General features: G+C 51.6%; 1 long non-coding RNA gene across 2 annotated transcripts; it reads right to left on the bottom strand.

The window, feature by feature from the left end:
• Positions 1–3,426: 3,426 nt before the first annotated feature.
• On the bottom strand, positions 3,427–7,752 carry LOC113611391 (uncharacterized). 2 transcript variants are annotated; one of them, XR_003429448.1, is made up of 3 exons: positions 7,561–7,752; positions 4,436–5,278; positions 3,427–3,641 (listed from the first exon to the last, which is right to left on the bottom strand). It is a non-coding gene; the product is annotated as an uncharacterized LOC113611391 (long non-coding RNA). The 2 variants fall into 2 exon arrangements; XR_003429447.1 differs by lacking the exon at positions 7,561–7,752 and having other exon boundaries at positions 4,436–5,938.
• Between the last annotated feature and the right edge of the window lie 288 nt (positions 7,753–8,040).

Below are 8,040 nucleotides of genomic sequence, written 5' to 3'. Positions count from 1 at the left end.
TTCCTCTTCTGTCCCAGGACGTGGGGACTTCTTCCCCGACACGGCTCAGCTCCCTTGTCATCCCACTATGTGCCTCTCCATCACCTCCCAGGACCGCTGTAGCTTAATGTCCCACACACTAAGCTGCCCTTCGGGGGGTCCACCCCTGTTTACAGTTATGCTCATCATAAGAGTGGTAAGTCTGCACCAAGCACTGTTCTAAATGCTTCACATATATTAATAGATTTAAACCTCATAACAACCGGATCAGATAAGTGCTGTTATTTTCCTCATTTTAGAAAAGAAGAAATGGAGGCACAGAGACATTAGGTAAACTGCCCAATGTCACACAGCTGGACAGTAGCAGAGCAGGCTTTGGCACCGAGGCAGGCTGGCTCCAGGCTGCAGCCACAATGCTACCTTCCTTATCCCACCTCTTTATTACTTATTTCAACAAGCCTAACATTGACTTTTTCCTGGCTTTGTATTTTCAAGAAATTTCAGACATATGGAAAAATTGCAAGACTTTACAGAGAGCGCTTCTGTACCTCCTCAGCCAGGTTCCCTGTGGTACCATGATCAAAACCAGGAGGTTAACATTGGTACGATGCTGTTGACTAAACTGAAGACCTCATTCAAGTGTCACCAGGTTTTTGCCTAACATCCTTTTTCTGTTCCATGATCCCACGTTGCATTGAGCCGTTATTTCTCCCAGCCTCCTCCAGCCTATAATAGTCTTCACTCTTGCCTTTTGCCCTGAAACGTTTGAAGAGTATCGTGAGTTATTGTGTAGAATATTCCTCAGTTTGTGTTTGTGTGCTGTTTGGAATGAGGCGCTAATAACAAAAATTCAACAAAGTAAACTTGAGATCTAATTGGCTTTATTAAGTGATTCATGAATCAGGCAGCATCACATCCAGCAATAGAAAGAAACTCCATTATAGCTGCAGAGAGAAAAGGTTTTTAAAGGTAGGAAGGGAGAAGAAAAAAGGAAATTATTAGCAAAGAATGCATTATTTTAGGCAAGGTTGCCCCCCTAAGGGGAATGGAAGGGGTCTATCAGCATATTTCCTCCTAGGACCGACCAGGAAATTGCAAATTGACTGGTTAAAAATTACTCTCCTGGGGAAGGTTGAAACTGCAATTAGGTTGGGTGTTAAGTCTTGGTTGGCTGGTGTGGGGCTTAGCACAAATGACTCCATTTGGGGCCTGTTGTTTCTTTTTAACAGTCCCCCCTTCCGCTCAGACTCTCAGCTTCACTGGGAGATGTAACTAAAATTTAAACACCACCCCCAGCTACCGCTCTGAAGTTCTTGCAGTGTTTGTGGCTCCTTCATGTCATATTCACAGGTCCTGACGGTTTTTGCTCAGTCTCTGTGATATTCACAGGTCACAATTTCAGATTCACAGTTTTTAAGTCAATAATGCTCTTTGTTCTTTTTTTGACAGTCCAGTCTTAGGAAGATCATTTGCTCCGTGGTCAGCAGCTGTGAACGTGTATGTAAAGCCTTTGAGAGGACGTGGAACACCAGGGAGATACTATGGTTATTATAAGCAGGAATATTTCCAGTGTCTGCAGGGCACTTTGGAGCTTGGTCCCTAAGACCCAAACGAATCAAAATCACATAAATCAAAGACCCATGGAAGAAGTCACCTTTTTAAGCCACGCGGTTTGCTCAGTGATCTTATTTAACTGAGTTTCAACCTCCCCAGGAGTGTGAACCTGGGTGGGCGGGTGGTGATGGCCATGCACAGACACCTCCTGCCTCAGCTCGAAGATACTCAGGGGCTGTCCTATTACCAAGAACAACACTGCCCAGACTCTAAGGATGCTTGTTGGGCAGCTCTTGACCTAACAGCAGATTCTGCAATGTCTTCAAGCATTAAGGAGAGATTTCTGATCATATCCTCATTTACATTTACTCCTAACCAGGGAGGTACGAATCCTGACTCATGAAGTCCTCCTGGTAGGTCCTTCCTAACTACAATGTGAATCCAGGGGAGTCACCAATGAGGGGTCTTTGCTCGTGGAAAGCTAAGGGCACAGTTACATAACCTAAGAGGCATTACCTGGCTGTGTGCCAGCCATCTGGACAACCAAAGGCCCAAGAAAAATGATAACCGTCACAGACAGAGATAAACCCAGACCATTCCCGTTAGGGCACATTGTTCATGGATTTGTTCACAGGAATTGCTGGCTGTGTTTACCCGTTTAAGCCAGGGGTCAGCCAGATTTTTAGCACATATGGTAAGAAATCTCCTAGTCTGAAATAAGGAGTCATTCTGAATATCTTGCAAACATGAGTGCTGCTGGAAAGATCTCTTAGTTGGTGGGGGCAGCCCTGATCTAGATAATCATGAGAAGGTGAGGATGCAGACGTGCTAAGATTTATTTAGGTATTTGTGTCTAACTGGGCAGGTACAGTTATAACTGGAGAATGGTTAAAAACAAGGCACAGGTGTTCTGGCATAAGGTAACAGAGAAGAACAAACCTGACTCCGTGTCAGATCTATTCCTTTAGCTCTAACCTTTGTGCTCTGTCGCCTGTTCTTAGTCATGCTGGCTCTGCATCCTGTCTCCTCAAACACTAAGTGAATGTTGCCTTGGGAACTCCCTGGTGGTCCAGTGGTTAGAACTCTGCGCCCTCACTGCCGAGGGCATGGGTTCAATCCCTGGTTGGGGAACTAAGATCCCTCAAGACAAGCAGCATGGCCAAAAAAATTTTTTTTAATTAAAAAAATAAAAGAATGTTGCCTGTAGCCTGAAATATACATAATATTTGAGGCTTGGGCCTCCCCAAGGCTCTGCCTCCCAGGTTTGCACTTTAAAGGCACAACAATTTTTCATTCATATAGAGATAAAAAGTTGCCGAATAGAGAATAACACTTGTCTTGTTGGAGGGTTACAGAAACATTGTGACCAGACCTACACAGTGCTGCAAGAGCAAAGAATTTTCACATCCCCTCCAAGGTCTGGAAGAAGTTTGCAACAGCCAGCCACACCCCCTCCCCTTTTAGTATAAAAGAAAACCGAATTCTAACTCAGGGAAGGTGGTCCTTTGGGACATGAGTCCGCCGTCTTCTCCATCTGCTGGCTTTCCAAATAGTCACTATTCCTTGTCCCAACACCTCATGTCTTGATGTGTTGGTCTGTCATGTGGTAAGCAGTATGATACTGGACTCGGTAACAGTAAGAGTTGAAGTCAATAGAGATTTCTAAGGAGTCAATTGTAGTTTGCGGTGACATTTGGAATAGAAGAGAAACTGGCCTCAGGGAGGACCAGGGGTCTCCAGCATCATAGGTGGGTCAGAATCTTTGATGACGGAGCCAGCCGTCTAAAAGGCCACCCCCTTAGCAAAGCCCGGGAGATACAGATGAGGGTGACACCTGTAGCTATAACCGAGTCCAAGCTCACACAACAGGCCAGTGAGTTGAGAGACAAGGTGTTGGGGAAGAATAGCGACTTTATTCAGAAGCGAGCAATCCGAGAAGATGGCAAACTAATATCCGAAAGAACCATCTTAATTCAGGCTTCTTTCATGCCAGGGAAGGGGGAAGCGTGCAGAGGTGAGGTCAGGAAGCAGGAGAGGCTGCAGTCTAAGGTCTTTGTTCTTGGTCAGTTGACTCCGGTTGACATTAACCTGGTCTTGTCATGATGTTCCTTCAGAGAAAGATAAGACATGTTAATTTTTCTTGTTCATATTTCCTTATCACCATGGGGTTTTCTTGAAAGGGGGCTGTCACATACACCCCAAGCTGTGGGCAGAATTCCTTTAGTGACTAACGTGTGTATGTGCACGGCTGAGCAGAGGCTTATGTCTCAGAGGTTAAAGCAGCAGAGGAGGGGATGTCCAGATTCCACAAACAAGAGGCGGGCAAGGGCTTAGCTCCTGAAGAGCAAAGAATTCTGTCAGACTGTCGTGTACATCCCTTGAGGAGGCCGGCAAGGGCTTAGCTCCTGAAGAACAAGAGGCCGGCAAGGGCTTAGCTCCTGGAGAGCAAAGAATTCTGTCAGACTGTCGTGCACATCCCTTGAGGAGAAGCTATGACTCTGTTTTATCCTGAACTATTGTCATTACTTTTCTCATTTAATTGCTTTTCCTCTGCTTCTGCATTCCCTCACTTCCTTAATTAGTAACTGCCTGTCCCTGCTCTTTGGAACTCAGGGAGGGCCTGGGAGACCAAAGCCTTTTTCTACAAACAAGAAACAGGAGGACACAGAGGGGTTTTTGTACTTGGAAGGGCCCCACAGGACCCTGCTTAGTTTCAATCCCCCCTTTTCTTTGATACTCCTCTATCCTGAGGGAAACAAGGGGTGGGACAAGAAAAGGAGTAAAGTTTTGGATAGAGAGGTTCATTATAAAGTCTGCAGAGAAATTCGGTTTAAGGGGGACTTGGTTTCAATGCCAGAGTAAAGGAAAGAATAAGAAAGCGTTTTGCGTTTTAATTAGAAACCTTGATCCAGCGTCTTGGGTGGCAGCCGCCGCTTCTCCTTGTCTGTTTGATCCTGAGGTCCCCAGTGTCTGCACAGGACCAGATGTCAGGTGGGACCTTCTTTAGCTGTGAGATGTGTACCCAAGGCTCAGTACCTTCTAATTTTGCAGCAGTGTCAGTGGTCAGGAGCACTTAGTAAGGTCACTTCCACCAACATCGAAGGCTGTCTTCCTCTGGTGAAGTTTCCAGAAGACCCAGTCATGAGGCTCCAGACTGACCAACAGGATTCTTTGAATTGGGACTGGGAAAGTTTCTTTAAAGTGTTGATGAGAAGCTTGAGCATAAGACAGTGGAGACTTACAGTAGCTGATCGCACTAGCGTGGGACAAGGGATCAGCAGAAGGTCAGATACCAATAGACATCTGTCTCCCGGTGACTCTCTCCTGTGGAGTGAGTTTGTTTCCCAAAGGGGGTCCTATGAACAGCCAGTGAGCCCTTAGGCCCGCGGAGTCCAGTAGGTTTGACAAATTTAGACATTTGAGGATCCCTTTAGCCCTCTCAACTTTGCCTGATGATTGAGGGTGAGAGGGACAGTGATAATGATGCCAAAAACTTGGCCTCTGTGCACCAGTGCTGAATTGAACCTCAAAGACAGAGTTCTGGGTGAAGTAGAAGAGAATAGCTGTATTGCTTTGCCAGGTAGAGGGACACAGTGGGCTCATGCCCTCAGAACTGTTTTCCAGCCGGGGAGGATTTGGTGAGGAGTTTTATAGCAATGGTTCAAGGGCAGGGCTGCTGATAAGGATCAGGGTGTGTGCAGGGCCGGCGCTCCTTTAATCTGGCCTTGGGTGGTCTCCTGAAGAGCTTTAAAGGCAATCAGAGTCCAGCAGATTCAGGAAAAGTGCTTTACCTCCCTCTCAACTGCCTAATTTACACTGGAGACCAGGAAGCGAGCTAAGAGATACACTGCAGAGCAGCCTTTCTGCACCAACATCCTGCTGCCGGCCTTCCTCTGTACCCCAGACCCCACCCCTCTCCTTGGCTCAGGAAGTTATCAAAGCCACAATTTTCTGGCTGCCCTTTGGGTCTCATGTTTTTATGGGGCTCCTGTATGCACAAAATTTGTTTTTCTGCTGCTAAGTTGTTTTATGTCAATTTAATTATTACACAAGCCGAAGACCCTAGAAGGGAAGAAGGGAAAGTCTCCCACTAGACACAACAAAGCAGCCTTTTTTGACTGTCAAAGAAAAGCCTAGACTGTGAGCTCCCGCTGCCAGGAAAGTGCAAACTCAGGCGGGGTCCCGCGTCTGGAATCCATCCCGCCTTCCTGACTGCCAGCCTCCAGCCCCGGGGCCACAGCCTCGCCCAGAGGAGGCGGGAAGTCACGTGACCTGTTTATCAGAAACTGCAACACAGAACTGATTTGTTTTTTGTTTTTTCTGTTTTTGCAGTACGGGCCTCTCACTGCTGTGGCCTCTCCCGTTGCGGAGCATAGGCTCCGGACGCGCAGGCTCAGCGGCCATGGCTCACGGGCCCAGCCGCTCCGTGGCACGTGGGATCTTCCCGGACCAGGGCACGAACCCGAGTCCCGTGCATCAGCAGGCAGCTCTCAACCTCTGCGCCACGAAGGAAGCCCAACTGATTTGTTTGAGATTGTTTTCCTTCCTAGTACTTGAGCTTGTTTGGACTTGAACTTAAGAATTTTAGTTCAATTTCTTTGAGGCTAATATTACTTCGGGAAAGGGTTAATTCTTGTACCGTAATTTCTCCTGGAATACTGGATATTGGGAAAAGATTTATACTCAAATTTGGTCTGTCACAGCGTCAGAGCCTCTATGCTGCCGTTGACCTGAAAGTATAATTTCTGCTGCACTTAACGGGGTTAAGGGTAATCTGGGGTGGAAAGTAGGTGCAATGGGAACCGGGGCCAGAATACAACGTGGAGTTAATCCGATGTAGGGTATTAAGGAGGCAAAAGCCCCCGGCCCCCAGCAGCCCCAGGAGGGTTCCCACAGGGATGCTGTGTGCAGGGAGGCCTGGCCCCCACCCTGATGGGTGAGGCTTCTGAGCAGGGGCACCCTGGTGGCGGGCTTAGCCTCAGGTCTAATTGGTTAAGAGAACAAAGGCCGGGCGGGGGGCGGGGGGGGGGGGGGGAGGGGGAGGGGTGGCTTGGGGGGAGGGGGAGATTGCAGTAAAACCCAGGGTTCGAGGGTTCTTCTGTGAAGAATTGAAGGGTCTGAGATTTCACCCACCTTGCAAGCTGACAAGTGAACCCACCACAGTTTTAGAGTACATGGACCCTGGGTCAGAGAGAAAGGACACTTCCCTTCTCATAACAATTTCCAGGTGTCCCCCACCGGGGGTCTGGAGACCGGAGAGGAGGCCTGGGCAGAGGGAACCAGACGCATCTACACCACACCGGCACCACCTTTGCCCCAAGGACGACATCCCCCCCCCACGCCCCATCTCCCCGCTCCCCTCACCAGCTAGCCCCTACTCTAGGGAGTCAGGGTCCCCCGAATCCTCACTCCGCAGGCAAGTCTGCGGCTGGCCTGCAGGCTCGGGATCTAAGGTTCCGGGCAAGCTGGAGGGGCTGCCGTCCCACCGGGGAGGTTGGGGCGGTCTCATCCCCAAGGCTCAGACCTGAGGGGAAATGTCAGGGCCCCAGCCGTGGCCGCTTTTCTAATCTGGGCTCTGTCCCAGAAGCGTCACAAGCTTCAGCAGAGGCGATGCCCCCTCTCCCCGCCGCCCCCTTCCTCAGCAGGGTCTCTGCGCAGAGCGGAGCGCTCCCACAAACCCACCCACGTGTCTCTCTACTTTCACCATTTCTCAGACACAAAGCTCTGCCGACCGCAGGGCCCATCTGTCCCCAGTGCCCGCGCCCCTCCCGTTTCCGGCCGCAGCCCCTGCCTCCAGGCCTCCTGCGCTCCCCCGCCCCCGCGCGCCCCGTCACTTCGGGGAAATGGGAGGCTCGGAGGCTGCAACCAGGCCATCGCCCCGCACGCCCCGGAGTCCCCGCCCCAGTCCCTGCGCCCCGCGCCCCCACCCCCGGTCCCCGTCTCCCCCCCTTCCCCCCGCCCCGCTCGCCTCGCCGCAGTCCCCGCCTCCGCGGGCAGCCCCCCTCCCTTGGATTCTCCGCCTCTTACCGGGGCCTGGAGGGGTCGAGGGTCACGGGGCTCCCCCAGGGACCCTCTCGACAACCACAGTCCCGCCGGCGGCCCCCGGGGCGCACCAGGGAACGTGTCGCCCCCTCCGAAGGCACCACCCGAGCCGTCCGGACGACTCTGGCCCCCTCGGCCGCTCGCCAGGAGCAGACCCTCACCTCCTACCCCGGCCCCACCGGCTCCCGGAAAGGCGCCCGGCGGCCCTGCGCCGAGCCCTCCGGCCGTGCGTGGGCCTGCGGCGCCACCTGGTGGCCGCGGGGACAGAACGCGGCTGCAGGGACAGCGAAAGGTGGGGGTGGGGGCGGCCGCCGGGAGAGGAGGCAGAGGGGACTCGCGGGACCCGGGTGCGGGGTCTTGTTTCAGCCTGCGGCTGCTGGCCCAGCGCAGATGGATTCCGACCGGCAGACACGGCCGGCGGAACGGTGGCTGGCCGAGCCCTGCTGCCGTGGGTCAGGGCCAGGG

Source organism: Aethalodelphis obliquidens, unplaced genomic scaffold (assembly GCF_003676395.1).
Source record: "Aethalodelphis obliquidens isolate GAN/ISIS:26980383/991018 unplaced genomic scaffold, ASM367639v1 scaffold69, whole genome shotgun sequence".
NCBI lineage: Eukaryota > Metazoa > Chordata > Mammalia > Artiodactyla > Delphinidae > Aethalodelphis > Aethalodelphis obliquidens.
Note: the sequence above shows the minus strand (reverse complement) of the source record. Positions and strands in the feature narration are given on the sequence as shown.